The sequence below is a fragment of the Sus scrofa genome, chromosome 13 (genome assembly GCF_000003025.6).
Source record: "Sus scrofa isolate TJ Tabasco breed Duroc chromosome 13, Sscrofa11.1, whole genome shotgun sequence".
NCBI lineage: Eukaryota > Metazoa > Chordata > Mammalia > Artiodactyla > Suidae > Sus > Sus scrofa.
Genome location: NC_010455.5, coordinates 195,702,676 through 195,722,980, shown reverse-complemented (window position 1 = coordinate 195,722,980; position 20,305 = coordinate 195,702,676).

Sequence of the window (20,305 nt, the reverse complement as noted above, 5' to 3'; positions counted from 1 at the left end):
CTGTAAGTTGCTATGAATATTAAGTGCAAACATCTTTGGAAAGCTGAGTGGAGTTCCCATCGAGTGCAGTGGAAAGGAATCCAACTAGGAGCCATGAGGTCGAGGGTTCGATCCCAAGCCTCACTCAGTGGGTTAAGGATCTGGTGTTGCTGGGGCTTTGGCATCGACTGGCAGCTGTAGTTCTGATTGGACCCCTAGCCTGGGAACCTCCATAGGCCGCAGGTGCGGCCCTAAAAGGAAAAGAAAGAAAGAAAGAAAGAAAGAAAGAAAGAAAGAAAGAAAGCAAGCAAGCAAGCAAGCAAGCTGAGTGCTCAGAGCCAGGGACCCCGCAATGCAGCTGATGGCATGATATTACCATTACTATTTTGTTACTGTTTTAGGTGGGCTCTCCCAGCAGGCTGTGTCAGGGGAGGAAAAGGAGCAGAGAGGTAGGTGGGCTGACCCTCATAGGGATCTGGGTCAACCGAAAAGAAAATGGTGTTTAAAACATGTTTTTGCCTGTTTCCCCTTGCGCACACTTCAGAGACAGTATGAACCCACCACAAACAACCTTCCACTGACCTTGGACATACAGATGTCGAACCACGCAGCAGAAGCACCCACGCTTTCCTTGGATACTCGTGCAGAAAGACTGTCTGCAGAAGACAAGAGTCTTTAACCAAAAAAAAATTATTCATTCAGAATGTCAATAATAATGATATGGAAGAAAGGAGGAAAACAGGGGGGAAAGAAAAGCAAAATCCTTCAAGGCTTAATACGATCCTACCGTGCAAATCTTTCCTCTGTCCCTGGTACATCATCTGCACACACTGATTGAGCTGTAACATAAAAGCGACCACACCCAGTTACATGTGGAAAATGCTTGCATCCCTCTGGGCTGAGCATCCTATATGAAGGTCATCATTTTGCACGCCTTGTAGAAAGAGTAGGAGCCATCTGGGTGTGGGGACAGGCAGGTGGCCTGGGGATGTAAGCAGGAGCAAGAGACCTGAAAGGAAAGAGAAGTCACTGAAATAGGATCCTTAGAGCTAGGACGCCAGGAGGCGAAGGCACGGTGCATGGGGATGGATGCATTTGAAGATGGGGCGAAAGGGGGCATAATGATGGCTGGTGGTGCACTGATGCATCAGGACCACAGGCCATAAACCTGGGAGGGGAAACTAAGGCAGGACATGAGCAGGTTGCCTGGGGGTGACATCCAGGGCTGCCATTTCTGGAGGTCGAGGGAGGGGAGGAGGATTCTGATTAAGTGCCTTGTTAACACGGCCCTGGTAACAGAAACCTAACCGGGCAAGACTTTATGAGCTCCAGCTGATGCTTGAACAGCACTGGTTTCAATGCATGGGTCCATTTGTACTTGGATTTTTTTCAATGAGTTTATGGGGAAAAAAGTTGGAGATCTGTGACAATTTGAAAAAGCAGATGAACCAGAGAGCCTAGAAATAGCCCAAAATAATGAAGAAATGGCATGACCGTCATGCATGCATAAAATATATGTAGATACTAAAAACACATAAGTAGACAGTAATCTATCCTTACAAAGGCATAACGTGAGTGATATTTAATATGAAATTCATGTGCTTGGTAGCTTTCTTACTGTTTTATGACTACTTTCAAAGCATTTACATCATGGTACACTATGCCTCTCATAATTGGAGAAGCTGAGTATCAGCCTATCATCACAGATAAGTGGTTTTTTAAAAAATGTAACAATGTTTCCAATACTGTATTATGAACGTGATTGTAATATCATGTGCCATAAAATTTTTATAATGATTCATTCATTAGTATAGGCTAGACTACTATGAAGCAATTGTACTGACTATACTAAGCTAACCATAAAGCAGTCATTCCACTGCTTCTTTGTTATCAATGCATGAATCATTACACTTGTAAATAAATACGATTTTTTCTAACATTATCTTTTTTTTTTTTTTTTTTTGCTTTTTCTAGGGCCACTCCCTGAGCATATGGAGGTTCCCAGGCTAGGAGTCTAATTGGAGCTGTAGCTACTGGCCTACGCCAGAGCCACAGCAACACCAGATCCAAGCCAGGTCTGCGACCTACACCACAGCTCACCGCAACGCTAGATCCTTAACCCACTGAGTGAGGCCAGGGATTGAACCGGAAACCTCATGGTTCCTAGTCGGATTCATTAACCACTGCGCCATGATGGGAACTCCTAACATTATCTTTTCATTTTTGATGTCTAGTGTTCGAAATACATATAACATCTACGGTGTTTTGGATCTTATAAGATAATACTAATGTGGGTACTGACAGATGATTTATCTTATAAGCATATGATGTATATGGATAAACACAGTAACACAACCATAAGTTTATTTTCTCTTTCTTATGACTTTTTTTTTTGCTTTTTAGGGCCACACCTGAGGCACATGGAGGTTCCCAGACGGGGGGTCAAAGCAGAGCTACAGACATCAGCCACTGACACAGCCACAGCAACACAGGATCCAAGCTGCATCTGCGACTTACACCCCAGCTCACGGCCACACTGGATCCTTAACCCACTGAGCGAGGCCAGGGATCAAACCCGCAACCTCATGGTTACGACTCGGATTCGTTTCCATTGCACCACAAGGGGAACTCCTCCTTATGACTTCTTAATTACATTTTCTTTCCTCTAGTTTTTTAAATGATAAGAATACATTATGCAATACATATAATGTATAAAATAGTGTTAATTGACTCTACGTTGTTGGTAAGACTTCCATTCAACAGTAGGCTGTTAGTAGTTTGGTTTTAGGTGAGTTAAAAGTTATATGTGGGAGTTCCCATTGTGGCTCAGTAGGTTAAGAATCTGACATAGAGGAGTTCCCATCGTGGCAGAGTGGTTAACAAATCCGACTAGGAACCCTGAAGTTGTGGGTTTGATCCCTGGCCTCGCTCAGTGGGTTAACGATCCGGTGTTGCCAGGAGCTGTGGTGTAGGTCGAAGACGCGACTTGGGATCCTGCATCGCTGTGGCTGTGGCGTAGGCTGGTGGCTACAGCTCCGATTGGACCCCTAGCCTGGGAACCTCCATATGCCGTAGGAAAGGCCCAAGAAATGGCAAAAAGACAAAAAAAAAAAAAAAAAAAGAAAGAAAAAAAAAAGAATCTGACATAGAGACTGTGAGGATTTGGATAGACTCCCCGACCTTGCTCAGTGGGTTAAGGACCCAGCGTTGCCCCACACTGCAGCATAGGTCACAGATGCAGCTCGGATCTGTCATTGCCATGGCTGTGATGTAAGCTTAAGCTGCAGCTTCAATTCAACCCCTGGCCAGGGCATGTCTATGTGCCACAGATGCAGCTGTAAAAAGAATAAATAAATAAGTAAATAAATAAATAAATAAAGCACAAGTTATTTGTGGCTTTCCAACTGTGACTCTGACCCTGTGTTGTCAACTGTAATTACGCTTATCTGTACTCAAGCTGTAAATAATGTTTTTGTAATGATACTAATATTTGTGCATATATGAATATGAATATATTTATTTAACATTTAACATTGCTTTCCTCCAATGCCTAATGTGCAAGTACCTTAGAGGCAACACTGGCTGAGTAAATATTTTCAGGTTTAGCGGTGGCTTCAGGGTCACAGTTCCAAGCAGGGAGCCAGCCCCCAGATGGTCATCCACTGACCCAGCTAGTGGGAAACATCTCTTGGCCACGTGCTCTTCAGTTGGTGACTTCCTGGAGGGCAGGGACAGCAGCAAATGTCCTGGTGAACCTCTCACATTGTCCATGGCAAATACTCAGTCAAATAACATGACAGAGTGGAAACCAGCAAGGGGAGCTCACAGCTAGCCAAAGGCGTGGCCAAGGGCGTGGTCGCCAGGAGACAGACGACCAGACAGATGAAACACTGACAATCCCTGGGTAATGGGACAGACAAATACACATGGGAGAAGGGCCAGGAGGGGGTCTTCACCTGGACAGTCAGGGCAATGCTTCAACAAAGCATGCTGGTGCCCTGGTGAAGGCCCAGGTAGAGACACTGTCACTCACACCCTGCACCCCCTCCACCACCCCCTGCATCCCTACCCCCCACCCCAACCCTCACCACCCCACCACCCCATCCGCTGATAACTCTTACACAAGTCCCCCCCCGACCCCCCCCCACGCTCCCCCTGCATCCTCTACAGACACCTCCACCCTGCCAGATTCCAGTGATAACTCGTACAATAATTCTGGGTCCAGGGCCAGAGAGGTCTTCTGTCAACCCCATGTTGAGCCTCACTACAAACTGCAACTTTGTGTGTGGGAACTTTCAGTGTGTTGCAGGGACACCACCAGCAGCAGCAGCAGCCCAGGACTTATTGAGCAGCCTTGGCGCGAGACTCACACAATCTCCATATTTCTCTCCCTTCTTCCTTCCTCTTCCCGCTCTCCCGCCCCCAAGACTGCAGGGTGGGAGAAAGACACGCATTAAACGTTTGGAAAGGATTAGTCCATAAAGCCAGATCAGATGGTTGGCTTTGAAGAAGGGGGAGGAGGATGAAGTTAGAGCCTTCACTTCAACCCAGACTAAAATTAATTCCAGATGGCTTAAAGAATTAAATATAAAACATGAAGCCATTAAAAAAAAAAAAAGACTTCAAAGATGCCACGGGTTACAGGATGATCCCACAGATGAATCCCCCAAACATAAAAGCAAGGAAAGAAGTCACAAAAAAGGCTTGCTAGGTAGGAATACATAAAGCTACAAAGTTTCATCCCACCGAAAAGACACACTAAAAAATTAAAGGGCGAGTCACAAAATATTTGCAACATATACAACTGTAATAAACAAGAGGATTCATATTGGAGCACTCGTGGTGGTTCAGTGGGATAAGGACCTGACGTTGTCTCTGTGAGAATGTAGGTTCAATCCCTGGCCTCGCTCAGTGGGTTAAGGATCCAGCATTGCCACAAGCTATGGTGAAGTTCACAGATGTGGCTCAGATCCGGTGTTGCCGTAGCTGTGGCACAGGCAGGCAGCGGCAGCTCCCATTCAACCCCTAGCCTGGTAACTTCCATATGCCTCAGGTGTGGCCATAAAAAACAAACAAACAAAATAATAGGGTTAATATTATTAATATCCTGTGAAATATATATTTGCATTTCTACCCATTTTTCTAATGCCTCTAAAACAATAATAAAATTGAAAAATTAGCAAGATGGGTAAGAAATGTGTGTATATATGTGTGTGTGTGTGTATATATATATATATATATATATATATTGCAAAAGAAATACCAATGGATAATGTAAATATAAAAATGGTAAAAGCGGAGTTCCCGTCGTGGCTCAATGGTTAACTAATCCAACTAGGAACCATGAGGTTGTGGGTTTGATCCCTGGGCATATTTGAACCTCCATATGCCCAGGGAGCAGCCCTAGAAAAGGCAAAAAGACAAAAAAAAAAAAGAAAAAAAAAAAGATAAAAGCTGCTGGAAATCAAATAAGTATAATTTAAACCAATAACAAAATGGCATTTTACATATCAAAATTAGCAAAAGTTTGAAAAATTTGTCATTCTAAGGATGTAATTGTGTTTATACAAGTGCATTGCCATAAATTCATGCAAGTTTTCCAGAAAAGCAAGTGGCAATATGTATAAAATATACTAAATTCATGCCTATTCCTTAGTTTTTTTGTTTGGTTTGGTTTGGTTTGGTTTGGTCTTTTTGTCTTTTAGGGCTGCACCCGAGGCATATGGAGGTTCCCAGGCTAGGAGTTCAGTCGGAGCTGTAGCCGCCGGCCTACAGGACAGCCACAGTTACCTGGGATCCAAGCCGCATCTTCTGCCTACACCACAGCTCATGGCAACACTGGATCCTTAACCCCACCGGGTGAGGAGGCCAGGGATTGAACCCGCATCCTCATGGATGCTAGTCCGGTTCACTAACCGCTGAGCCATGACGGGAGCTCCCATGCCTATCCTTTGAAAGACTTTTCCTAATCTTGGAATCTATCCTAAGGCAATAATAAAAGACATTAAGCCCTGGATGAAAACTTAGATTTAAAGATATCTTGTGCAGTATTATTTAGAACATTGGGAAACTGGGAAAAGGCCACATGCCCATCAACTGGGAATTCTTTTGAAAAAATATGATATGGTATCAACTAACAAAGGCCACTCATAACTCAGTGCTAAATAAATAAAACTCTACCATGCAGTACACAAATATGATGCCAGTTGTGGGGTGTCTTTCTTCCTCCTCATCTGTTTGTCTCTGTCTCACTCTCTCTCTTTTTTTCTTTTTATGGCCACACCTCTGGCATACGGAAGTTCCCAGACTAGGGATCAAATCAGAGCCACAGCCGCCAGCCTACACCAAAGCCACAGCCACAGCCATACCAGATCCAAGCCTTGTCTGTGACCTACGCTGCAGCTTGCAGCAACACCGGATCCTTAACCCACTGATCGAGACTAGGGATAGAACACACATCCTCATGGACACTACATCAGGTTCTTAACCTCCTAAGCCACAATAGGAACTCCCTCTCTTTCTCCTTATTTCTGTCTCTTTCTCTCCTCTACTCCCTCCTGTCTGTCTCTGTCTCTGTCTCTCTCTCTGTCTTTCCATTTCTCTGTCTCTCTCTCTTACCCACAGAAATATGTACACACACAACTGCAAGGAAATTGACCAAAATATTCATGGAGGTTCTCTCGAATAGCTAAGTGTATTAATAATTCTTTGTACTTTTTAAAAACAAGGATGTAATACCTCTCTCTCTCTCTGTCTTTCCATTTCTCTGTCTCTCTCTCTTACCCACAGAAATATGTACATACACAACTGCAAGGAAATTGACCAAAATATTCATGGAGGTTCTCTTGAATAGCTAAGTGTATTAATAATTTTTTGTATGTTTTGAAAACAAGGATGTAATACCACACACTTATAAATTCCACTGTGAGAATGAGCCCCATGGCATAATAGTCATTTGAGGCATAGGCTCTGAAAGCTGGCTGAATGCACACTTCCTGAGGTACTTCCGCTATTTTTCAGAAGTCAGGGAGGAGAATCCACAGTGGGCAACTCTGTAGAATTTTCCACAAAAGTCCCCTGTGGAAGAATTTACTAGAATCCTAGGTTGCCAACTGCCATGTTTTCTGTGGTCTATTAAAATACACCAACCATGGCTCCAGTATCTGGTTGGGTATTTCAATAGACCACAGCAAACGATGGCAACCTAGGATCCTCGTAAATTCTTCCACAAGGGGACTTTTGTGGAAAATTCTACAGAGTTGCCCACTGTGGACTCACTCCCTGACTTCTGAAAAATAGTGGAAATACCTTAGGCTGGGGAAATTTGAGTTTAGAACGGTATCAACAAACTGGCCCAAGGACCAAATCCAGGCCCCCTCCTGTTTGGCACATCACAGGCTAACCATCGTTTTTTTAATTTCTCTTTTAGGGCCGCACCCACGACATGTGGAGGTTCCCAGGCTAGGAGTCTAATCGGAGCTACAGCTGCCAGCCTACACCACAGCCACAGCAACACGGGATCCGAGCTGCGTCTGCAACCTACAAAACAGCTCACAGCAACACTGGATCCTTAACCCACTGAGCAAGGCTGGGGATGGAACCCACATCCTCATGGATACTAGTAGGGTTTGTTACCACTGAGCCACAATGGGAACTCCCGTTTTTAGGTTTTTCAATGATTATGCAAGTACCTGTGTAAAATCCTCAAGTTTGACTCTTGGACCACAAAGCCTAAAATGTTTACTAGCTGGCTCCTCCCCCCACCTCAGCCCTGTTTGGCTTATTTGCAATTGGAACGTAGGTACACTTTAGTCCAACTCCAGCAGCAGTTTTCGAAAAGTAGGGCCTTTTTTTGAAAACTTACAAGAGTGACAGTACCGATAGTTTGGGAGAACTTACGTACAGAGAAAGTTATCCTCTGGAAGGAGTGGAGAGGGTAGGCATTGCCCATCTCTTTCTTTACAGCCCTCTGAAATTACACTTCAAAAAGCCTTCACAGAGTTCCCATCACGGTGCAGTGGAAATGAATCCGACCAGGAACCATGAGGTTGCTGGTTCAATCCCTGGTCTCGCTCAGTGGGTTAAGGATCCAGCATTGCGGTAAGCTGTGGTGTGCTGTGAGCTGAGCCACAGATTTGGCTCAGATCTGGCGTTGCTGTAGCTCCGATTCAACCCCTCGCCTGGGAACCTCCTTATGCTGCAGGTGCGGCCCAAACAAGAAAAAGGAAAAAAAGAAAAAAAAAAAAAAAGGCCTTCACTAAGGCAAACGTATTTACTTAGCAATTTCACTTTTCGGAATTTATTCTAAGAAATATTGCCTAGGTGTGCAAAGATCTGGCTACACAGGTGTTCCTTAAAGCATGCCCCGTGGAACTGAAAAATTGCAACCAGCCCCAGTGTCCAGCAATCAGAAATTTGTTGGCTGTCTATTGATGTCATATTACGCATTGCATAATATATAAATACATCATTGATAGACACAAGCTGATGTTCATGATATAGTGTAAAGTAAAACAAAATAGATGATAACAATTATACAATCTGAACCCAGTTTTTAGGCTTCTTAGCCTGCATGGAAAATCCCCCAGAAGAAAATAAACAAAAAGGCCAGCAGTGGTTATCTTGGTGTGATAAGATTGTGGATAATGTTTATTCTCTCCTTTTGCACTTATCTATACTTTAGGATTTTTATACCAAGTGCAGTACTTATGCCTCTGCTTCCTTCTCACCCCTACACCCTGACAAAGTAGACTAAAAGCTGATAAATATAACAGTCTTGCCAACATGTCTTATAACATCCCGCAGGGGTGTTGTATGAATATTCCTTGGCATTAAGTTTTGTCCAGGTTGAAGTGAGGGATCTAACTTTATCCCTCTCCTTCCTATTCAAGTCTAACTAGCTGTCCTGGCTCTATTGACTGATCTTCGGCCAACGTTTAATGTGTCTGTCTTCCTCCCATTCTGTATATTTTAACTGTGTCTCAGTTGCCTTTCCCTCCCCCCTTTTTTCGGCCTCCCTACAGCATAGAGAGTTCCCAGGCCAGGGATTGGACCCAAGCAGCAGTTGCAACCTCTGCTGCAGCTGCGGCAACTCTGAATCCTTGACTCGCTGTGCCCGGCTAGAGATCAAACATGCGTCCCAGTGCTCCAGAAACACAGCTGATCCCATTGCACCAAACTGGGAACTCCATCTCTGTTGTTTGGGGCAGCAAAATAATATACCCAAAATTTAGTGGCTTTTAAAGGCCACCATTTTATTATGGGCTCAAGATGTTGCAGATCGGATTGCATCACTTGGGGAGAGCTAGCCTCTGCTCCACTGGGTACCAACTTGGTAGCTTGCGCAGCTACAGCTGGTTGAAACAGTTTGGCTTGGTTCACAGGTCTGGGGCCTCAGCTCTCAATCTGTGGGTGTGTCTCCTGGTCTCCACTGCTAGCTTGGGCTTCCTTCTGGCATATTCACCTCTGGGTGATTGGACCTCTTACATGGTAGCTGGCTTCCCCAGAGCACAAAAGCTGAAGCTGTTGGATATTTATTTATTTGCTTTTTAGGGCCACATCTGCAGCGCGTGGAGGTTCACAGGCTTCCCAGTCAAATCAGAGCTACAGCTACTGGTCTATACCACAGCCACAGCAAGGCCAGATCCAAGCCACATCTGCAACTGACACCACAGCTCACAGCAATGCCGGATTCTTAGCCCACTGAGCGAGGCCAGGGTTTGAAATTGAGTGCTCACAAATACTAGTCAGGTTCATTACCACTGAGCCACCAAGGGAACTCCTGAAGCTGTTGGACATTTAGAAGGTATAGACCCAGATCTGTCTCAGTATCACTCCTGACACACTTTATTTTTGAAATCAGGTCCAGGCCAACCCAGATTCAAGAGGAAGGAATTTTGGGAGGGATTCCTATTCATTGACAGTCACCAAGGAAACAATCTCACTTAGCTTTTATAGGAATGATTTAGCAAGGTCTCCGTTAATGTACACTGGTTAATTACTAATATAACTCCTATGTCCCTATTTAGGAATTCTTAAGTTCAGCAATACTGTGAAAGAATGAATCTTTATATATTTCACTATGAATGTGCACTTCTCATTTGATACAGTGTGTATTTGATTGGTTCAAACATCTTAAACCAGCTACTTTGATACCTGTCCCTCGACAAGATAACTGTCCTTAAAATATCACCGTCTACTTAGTGTCCCCTTAAAAGCAGCTAATGGCAGCAGTAAATTTGAGCTTGGAGTTCCCTTTGTGATTCAGCGGTAACAAACCCGACTAGTATCTATGACGATGCAGGTACAATCCCTGGCCCTGCTCTGTGGGTTAAGGATCCGGCTTTGCCATGAGCTTCCATGTAGGTCCCAGACATGGTGCAGATCTGGTGTGTCTGTGGCTGTGGTGTAGGTCAGCAGCTGCAGCTCCAATTGGCCCTTAGCCTGGGAACATCCATATGCAGTGGGCACAGCCCTTAAAAAAAAAAAAAAAAAATGGAGCTTAACTATAGCTTAAGCTCCAGATTTCTTTGGTGAGATTCAAATTAGGCTAAATATTTTTTGAATATAGTTTCCAAAAACTTTTCCACCCAGATCAGGGTTTATCACAGATTGTCAAGAAGGGAGCCTACAAACACTGGCTACCTTGAGCCAGGGATGTGTTGCCTGGTTGCGGGGGCTGGGGGAGGGGGTGTTGTCGAAAGGGAGTGTGGAAACCTGGGGGATTGGTGTTGAAATCTCTTGACTTCCCCAACCCCATCCGTCTGCACCATCTCCCCCAGGACCCAGGATCTTGCTCCTCAGCCTTCTCTTCTCTTTTCTGCAATTTCGACTCTCCTTGCCTGCTGGTTCATTGCCAAAATACTACAAGACTCAAGTCCATCGCACATTGAGACAATACCAGCCACCCAGGTTACCCCACTCAAAACTGTTTCCAAAGCTTTCTGCTTTTCTCATATCCAAATGCCCAACAGAAGAGCCTGGACTCAGCACCTGTCCTCCCTCCCCTCCAGCCCTCACTCCATCTCCACTTTCCTCCGAGAGATCCAGCCATGACCACTGCCACCAAATCCCCAATAGACCCTCTTCAACCAGCGGCTGAATGTCTCCACCACACAGAACACTTGCATCCTTCCATCTGTCCTTCTTGGGATGTTCTCTTCCTTAGAGCACCTTGGTTCTCTTCCCATCACTACGACGAGCCTCCTTCCCAGGCTCCTTTTTCTTTGAACACACCTTGAATGTTGATGCGCCCCAAAAGGCTATGCTTGAACCTCTTTTTTGCCCTTAAGTTTGTTCCAGACCAGAGGGTCTTTTTTTTTTTTTTTTTTTTTTTTGGTTTTTAGGGCTGCACCAGCGGCATATGGACGTTCCAAGGCCACGGGTCAAATTGGAGCTGTTGCTGCTGCCACAGCCACAGCAACACCAGATTCAAGCTGCATTTGCAACCTACACCATAGCTCACGGTGACGCCAGATTCCCAACCCGCTGAGCAAGGCCAGAGACCGAACCCACATCCTCATGGATATCCATCCTCATGGATTCATCTCTGCTGAGCCACATGGGAACTCCCAGGACAGAGGTTCTTAATCTGGAAGCCAGGACTTCATTACGACTCTGGAACCAAAAGCCGTGGGAAGATGTTTGAGTGTGTTCTTCTGGCAGGAAAGTCAAAGCTTTGAGTAGATTCCCCAAGTGGTCTGTGACGCATAACAGGGGAAACCCATTGTCTTGGGCCACGTCCCCTGCTGTCCTGACTTCATCAGTCCTCAGGCTGAAGGGTGTATGAAGCTTCATCTCCAGCGCCTACATCTTTCTTAAGCTCCAGTCCTGTGCATCAAGCTGCGTGTCTCACAGTTACGCATCACTCAGCTCAAACTCAACATACCCCCAAACCTAGTTTATTATCTTCCCCTGAATCCTGGATCCTTTTACCCTCTTAGCAAAGCTCCCAAGCTAGAAAGCGGTCTCTTTTTCTGAGCCCAATAATTAATTAATTAATCAATACTTAATTAATTGAATAATTGTTGGCCAAGCTCATTAATTCCACTTCTTTTACATCCTTCTTGGTCCTGTATCTTTCTGCCACCTCCACCTTCTGCCCTGGTTTAATTCAGGAGTTGATCAGCTTTTCTTATAAGGAGCCAACAGTAAATATTCTAGGCTCCAAGGACCACATTGTCTCTGACACAACCACGCAGCTCTCACTGTGGCTCATAGGCAGCCCTAGATACCAAGGAATTCAATCAACATCCTGAGCTCTGACAGAACTACTCATGGACATTGAAGTTTGAGTTTTATCTAATTTTCACCTGTGACATTATATTCTTCATCTTTTATTTTTCTCAACCCCTTAAAAATGTAAACTCTGGTCTTAGTTCTTAGGCCACACAAAAACAGATGGCGAGCCAGATTTGAACCATGGGCCGGAGTTTGTCAACTCCTAGTTTATATGACATCACACCCCTTTCCTAAAACAACCTTTCTTCCTCCAGGATTGTCCCCTCACATCTGCTCCCCACAGGGCTCCTATGGCGACCTTCCTAAGAAGGAACCTGTGAGCCCCACTTTCCAGCTTAAAACCCTCCGACAGCTCCCCGTTAACCTGAAAGCAAGTTTTCTCGACCTTGGCATTATTGATACTTGGGGCTGGATCATTCTTTCTTGGGAGGGGAAGGGGGAGCTGTCCTGTGCATTTAGGATGCTCAGCAGTGTCCCTAGCCTCTACCCAGCAGACACCAGGAGCATCCCTACCTCCCTGGTAGTGACAATCAAAAATGTCTTCAGAGGAGTTCCCACTGTGGCACAGTGGGTTAAGTATCTACCTGGTCTCTGTAGTGGCATAGCTTATATCGCCACTGGGCACAATGGATTAAGGATCTGCCTTGCTGCAGCTGTGTGTAGGTTGCAGCTGCAACTGGGATTCGATCCCTGGCCTGGGAATTTCCATATGCCATGGGCAGAGCTGAAAAAGAAGAAAGAAAAAAGATGTCTTTAGATATTGGGATGTGGCCCCTGGTTGAGAACTTGGATCTAGGTGTAGAGCCCAAGTTCCCAGCCAGCATGCAAGGTCCTCCCTAGCTCGGTCCTGCATTTCTCCCCATGCTCTAGGCACACGGAGCCACCTATCATCCTCCAGGCATGCCAGGCTCTTCCCACCTCCCCTCCCTCCACAACCCCCCTCTGCCCTCCTATCCAGTGGGGTAAATGCCAGCCAGCTCACCTTTCAACATTTTCTCCCGCCCTATCCTGTGCATTTCTACAGCAAGGGAAGAGCTGAGCTTTTTCTCCACTGTGTCCTCATGGGCACCCCTACGCCCTTCCATCAAAGCCCCAAAATGCCTTCAGTCCCTGATTCTCATGTTTTCCCGCATCTTAGACTGTAAGCCTCTGAAGGGCTTAGCTCACATTTGATTCCTCTCTGTAGCCTCAGCATCTGGTTAAACGCATGCATGGGTAAACTGAAGCTTAGACATTCAGCGTCTTTGAAGGTAGAGGCCAAGATCAAGGACTTCCATGGTAGAGCTGGACCCCAAAGCCCTGTCCTGTCCTGACCCCAAGCCCTCTACCCTCACTCTGCCATGCAGACCCCCAAGCCTTGGCTGCCGCTTTAAGTATCTGAAGACTTTGCTCTTAGAAACAAATAGGAGCCTTTTCAGGTGAAAAAGGATAAAATGCAGGAAGACATTTGAGACGTGTTGCTGTGCCCCAGACCATCAACCCCCCTATTAAAGCTCTGGAATTCACCAGCTCTTCCAGCGGGTGAGAGCAGACTGGCTTACAGTGTGTGACAGGTCTCTGTGCAAACCCAGACCAAGGTGACCTAAAGGCTCACCCGAGGCTGGGGAAGCCAAGGCCAGTGGAAGCACAAACGCGAGATGCACCCAGATTCCAGCCACCTGGATCCTTTCCTGTCACAAAGGATTTTCTAGCTGCCGTGAGCTGAGAAAAATTACTATAATTAACCCATGCTAAAGAATAATATTATGACACATGATTTTACAGCAGGCACTTGAGCACTTGGAGCCACAGGCAACTGTGTCCTCTCGGAGACAAGCAGCTCAGGAGGCGGTTTAGAAAAGCATTCACAGGGCTGAGACCTCAAGCATCTGGTTTTTATTTCAGAAACCCAAACCTTATTAAGGCATGGAAGTTGCCAACTGGTTTAGAATACAAAGGCTAAAAGTTGACCAGTGGCCTGGACCCCACAAAGGCTAGGGACAGACCTGCTTGTGCTTCTAAGAGGGGAGAGTTGCTACGGGTGAAGGGCATCTAGCTGGCAACCTTACCCCACCCAACACCCCAAGCCCCTGGTCTGGACATGACAGATGGGGCACCAGTGTTCAGCCATCTGGGCCTCATTCAGGAAGCTGCCTCCGCCTCCTCCTGCATTTCTCTCCTATGTGTGCAAATTGCCATCAAACTGTGCCTGAGAAGGAATCAGAGGAGGCAGGGCACTTTCTCCATCCCCTGGAAAACCACTGGAGAGCAGGCAGGAGGAGGCTGGGAGCAGCATCCTGGATGCTACTTGATGCCTGGTAGCTGGAAGGCAGGCTATGGCCATCTCTCCACCACCCATCTTACAGAGGAGGTGCTAAGGCCGGGAATGCAAACCACCTGGCCAGGGAGTGTCTCCTGCTACAGTGGGGTTGAGCAGGCTCTAAGGCTCTGCTCACTCCCAAATGCCCAGCAATAGAGGGTGGGTCCCGTAAATAATGGTATTTCCCCACAGTGGAGAACTACGCAGCCTCGGAGAAAATAAGGACAGTAGTCTTTTTTTATGTTTTCCTTGTAGATGTCATTTTATTTATTTTAAATTTTATTGAAGTGTAGTTAATTGACAAAGTATTGATCATTTCTGTTGTACCACAAAGTGACCGAGTCCTACATATACACATATTCATTCTTTCAGAGTCTTTTCCCATGTAGATGATCACAGAATATTGGGTAGAGTTCTCTGTGCTACACAGCAGGTCACTGGTGGCCAGTTGTTCCATATAGCTCAGTGTGCATTTGCCAGTCCCAAACCCCAGTCCATCTCACGTGGAGGGCACCCTTGAAGAGCTGGATATGAGACAATCTTCAAGACACCTTGCAGGAGTTCCCTGTGGCACTGTGAGTTAAGGACCCAGCACTGTCACGGCAGTGGTTTTCGTCCTGCGGTGGCATGGGGTTAATCTTTGGCCAGGGAACTTCTATATGCTGTGAGCACAACCAAAAAAAAAGACACTTTGAAAAGTAAAGAAAAGCAAAGTGCAGAGCCTCACTCGAGTGAAGAAAGGATTAAATACATGTATTCGCTTGGATGACGTAGTGTGTGGAATTGTATGCCCCCAAAAGATATGGCCAAGTCCTAACCCGTAGTATATGAATGTGATTTATTTGGAAACAGGGTCTTTGCAAGTCAAGGATGTTCAGATAAGAGCCTCCTGGATTCAGGATGGGCCCTGAATCTGATGATGAGGGTCTGTATGGGATACGAGATACTTAGAGAAAAGGCTCCATGAAAGGAGGCAGAGATTGGAATTATGCTATCACAAGCCAAAGAACACCTGGAGCTACCAAAAGCCAGAAGGAGCAATGAAGGATCCTGCACTAGAGACCTCGGAAGGAGGCAGAACCATGCTGACATCTTATATTTAGATTTCTGATCTCCAGAGCTGTGAAAGAATAAATCTAGATAGCTATAAGCCACTAAATTTGTGGTAATTTGTTATGCAGCTCTGGGAAACAGATATTGATGCTAACTGGAAGCTAATTTAGATTTTATTGAATGTAAGATCCATAGGAAAAAAAGCCCGTAATCAATACATAATTAGAAAATTTAAAATTTAGGGAGTTTCAGCTGTGGCGCAGCAGGTTAAGGATCCAGCCTTGCTACAGCTGTGGTGTAGGTTGCAGCTGCAGCTCAGATTCAATCCCTGGCCAGGGAACTTCCAGATGCCATGGGTACAGCCAAAAATAAAACAAAATAAAAAATGTGAACTCTACCAAGCATAATAGGATCAACGATGTCAAATATCTAGGACTAAATATAACCACAGATATGCAAGACCTCTACACAGAAAAAATGAAATATTATTAAGAAAAATTAAAGGTTTAATAAATGAAGGTATATGTTATGTTCATGACTCAGAAGTTTCAGGAATGTAAAGATATCAGTTCTCTCCAAATGGATTAATGCAATCATGATGTAGATTAAATGCAATGACAATCAAAATCTAGGTATATATCTGTGAAAATTGATAAGCTAATTCTAATTTGTGTGTGAAAGTTCAAAAGTTCGGAAACAGTTCAGATGATCCCGGGAATAATAAGAAAGCTAGAAGGCTTATCTTCCCGGGAAATCAAGACATTACCAAGATAGTCATCATAACGTAGTGTGGTTTTGGGGGGGTTTTTTGTGGGTTTTTTGGGACCCCACCCACAGCATGCGACAGTTTCTGGGCATTGAACCTGCGCCACAGCAGCAAACCCAAGGTACTGCAGTGACAATGCCAGATCCTTAGCTCCCTGCACCAAAAGAAATCTAAAGTTATGTGTTATTGACAAAGACAGACAAGTAGACCCAATGCAACAGAATAGAGCCTATGGGAACAGATTCACACACAGAAAAATACTTTTGTCTTTTATTTATAATGAAAGATTCACACGCAGTGCAGAACCGAAGGGAAAAGGGGGCTTTTCAATCAGTGGTTCTGGATCAATTGGCTTTCCATAGGGAAAAATATTTCTCTTGCCAGCTGCCTCATACCCTCTATAGAAATCAATTCCAGATCAGTCGTAGGTTTAAATGTGAACAGCAAAATAATAACAATTCTAGAAAACCACAAGAGGGAAAGTCTTCATGACATTAGAGTAAACAAAGCTTCCTTTAAGACGCATAAGACAGGGAGTCCCCGTCCTGGCTCATCAGGTTAAGAACCTGACATAGTGTCCTTGAGGAGGCAGGTTCGATCCCTGGCCTTGCTCAGTGGGTTAAGGATCTAGCGTTCCCGTGAGCTGTGGTGTAGTTTGCCGATGTGGCTCAGATCCCGAGTTGCTGTGGCTGTGCTGTAGGCTAGGGCAGCTGCAGCTTTGATTTGACCCTAGTCTGGGAAATTCCATATGCTCCAGGGGCAGCCATAAAAAGGAAAAAATATTACAACAGTGTTTATAGTGTCTAATTCTGGAGGGTCAGCTGTGAAAATAATGTATTCATAAAATTATACTAAGGCTATATTAAGAATAAGAATTCCTAAGAGTGATATTAAATGAATCTTTAAAATACTATCTTAAAATTATAAAGCTATATCTATTAGAATTAGAGGAATTGCAGCATCAGTACAATAACAGTAGCCAAACTAAAAAGAGAAAAATCAAATCTACTTTAAAGAGAAAACATACGCAAGATGTTGTGGTTGCGAGTGTTCACAATTTGGTTGCTATGGAAACTGAGTCAAACCTGCGGGCGACCCTGATGTGACCCTTCTGCTCTCTGGGGAGCATGCCAACCTGGGGGACCCCGTGACACTTGCAGGCCTCTGTGGGCTGCTGGTGGAACACAAGGGGCCCTTAGGAAAGGCTGGAACTTGGACTGGACCTCAGCCAGCATCTGCCTCTTGTGGTCATTTTCTTTTATTATATGCTTGAACTTTCAGTCAACACAACTGCCATTCTTCACAGTTCAACCCTTTTCTCATGGACACAGCTCTCTTCTCGACGGTAGGAACTGACCCTCTTCAATTCTTTGCCCACGTCTCCCACCATCTTTCCTGATAGAGGTCCCGGCCCTCCACTGCGGTTGTCACGTTATTAGCGCATGCAGGAAAGTTTCTTCTCCATTTCTAAGCAGTGCATTTCCTCCTCAAACAATTTCTTCTGAAGTTGTGTGATACGACCTTCATGCATTTCAGAATTGGAAGCTTCAGCTTCAGCTGCTGAATCTCTCCTTCCAGCTTCATTCTTGCACAACAGAGATGCTTCCGCTTGGAGTCTTGATGTTTGTCCTCTAAGTTCTTCATTCAGTTGCCTGTCTGACCACCGTTGACAGGCTGTTCCCTGAGGTTCTCTTTTAGGACTCCAAAGGGACAGGTGAAAACGACAACCTTCACCTCAGCTTCTGACTGATGGATGGATAGATGGGCATTTTCTGCTTCCCTCTTTGGGGGGACTTTTGAGCTCTCATATTACCTGAGCTCTCCAAGGCGGTTCATCAAGAATATAGCCTTCGGCATGTGCTCGTCCACTGATCTCAGCTGGCTGTCGTTGCATCAGGACCTGCTCCATTTGAGACTTTGGGTGCACCAGCCTTTTCTTTTTCCTCCTCTTTCTGGACTGTCTTGCTTCCATCTCACTATGTCCTGGATGAATAGTTCTGAACTTTCTGGAAAGTGAGTGTTCCTACTCAAATCATTTCTTCTCTTCCGAGGTTCTCCATGCTTCTCTGATGCTTTGAAGATGGGTTTTCCATCAGTCCCTTGGGCAAGTTGAGGAGTTGGCTCTTCCATCCCTTTTCCAGGGAGTCACCAGTACCTTGAAAGGATGACTTGCACAGCATTGCATCAATCACCCACAAACACAGGCTTTGTAACTAAGGAGGGCTGGTTTCTATCCCAGGGGACCTGAGGATTTCAACATCTTGTGTCATTGGTTCAATAGTCTCACTACCTATTCCACAGACCTCATCGCGGGCAGAACCTCTTTGGCTTTGCAACTTCACACATTTTAAAGTGTGTCGTCTCTTAACTATCAAAACTAGCAACACAGCACATCCCAGGATCTCCTGGGAAAGCACGGGGAGACCTGGGGTGTTTGTCAGGCTTTCGAAACCACTGGCAGAGCATGCCACAGGTGCTCCAGAAGCAACCGGAAGATGGATCCACTGGGAGGCAGTAGGCCCTCTATGGTTGCGAGGGCTCCACCGCTCTGCCTCTGAGGGCCAGTGTCCTGTGGGCGACAACTGACCACTCAGAACTCCATGGAGTGTTCTATCTTCAAGGTAAACAACTGCTCGGTAACCAGGGCAGATGAATTGGGCTGGGGGAGGGAGGGAGCCAGACATGTTCTAGGAAACAGTTCTCCCTAACTGCTCTGAAATAGAAACTAAGTTCTCTTCTGCAGGCCCTGGAGGAGGTGGAAAGGGCTGATCCCAGCCTGCAGCTCAGCCATGCTAGGCCCCACCTGTCCCTATAGCAAACCTAGGGGATGAAAGCAGGGCCAGGCTATGCCTTTTTTCCATGCACAAGGGCACATTGGGGCAGAGTGGTGGGGCTCTGTCTCCAGGTGAGGCCCAGTCTCCTGATTTAAAATTTCTTTCTTGAAGTTCCCATCATGGCACAGTAGAAACGAATACAGCTAGGAACCATGAGGTTGCGGGTTCAATCCCTGGCCTGGCTCAGTGGGTTAAGGATCCGGCATTGCTGTGACCTGTGGTGTAGGTTGCAGATGTGGCTCGGATCTGGCGTTGCTGTGGCTGTGGCGCAGGCCGGCAGCCGTAGCTCCGATTAGACCCCTAGCCACAGGTGCGGTCCTAAAAAGACCAAACAATAATAATAATAAAAAAAATAAAATTTCTTTCTGCTCTAGGGAATCCTGGTCCTGCCCCCAAAGATCCCAGGATCTCCCTTCTCTTTGTCTTCCTGTCTCCTTTGTGCGTGGTCAGTGTGGGCCAGCAGGGGCGCCAGACTGAAAGGTATCCCCAAAGCTTCTCAGGAGACCAAGATTCCAATCAACAACTCAGGAGAAATCAACTGGAACTGGCAGGGTCTTAAAGTGTAAGGATTCTCTGCAGAACCAGTTTTGTTCGGTTGTTCCTGGGAGGGGGTGACTCTGCTCTGGGAGTGACAGAGTGCTCAGAGCTCCTTCCCCTTACATGGCTGTCCATCTTGAGCCATGCTTTACAAGGTGACCCTTGGGAAGGCTTCTGATCCACTGAGTCCTCTTCAGAAGTGGGCCTCTGGGGAGGGGCCAGGCCCTTCTTCTGTCTGAGCTGCCCCTTTTTATTTCATTAAGCCACATCTCACTTTGTAAGAGAGCCACCATCAGTGAGCGACCTTTAGTGGTCCTGCTCAGCCTTGGGTCACCACTGTAGTGAGCCTGTCCCCCAGGCAAGCGACTCTTAATGAGTGACTATTGGCCAGGAGACTGGGCCCTTTCTACTGTATAATAGGAGTCTGAATTCAGACTGAGGGAAGATGGGTTTTTTTTTGAGACAGTAGTCTGCCATCTTCTGGGTCTGCTAGCTTTCTTTTTTTTTTTTTTTTTTTTTTTTTTGTCTTTTTGCTATTTCTTGGGCCACTCCCGCGGCATATGGAGGTTCCCAGGCTAGGGGTCGAATCGGAGCTGT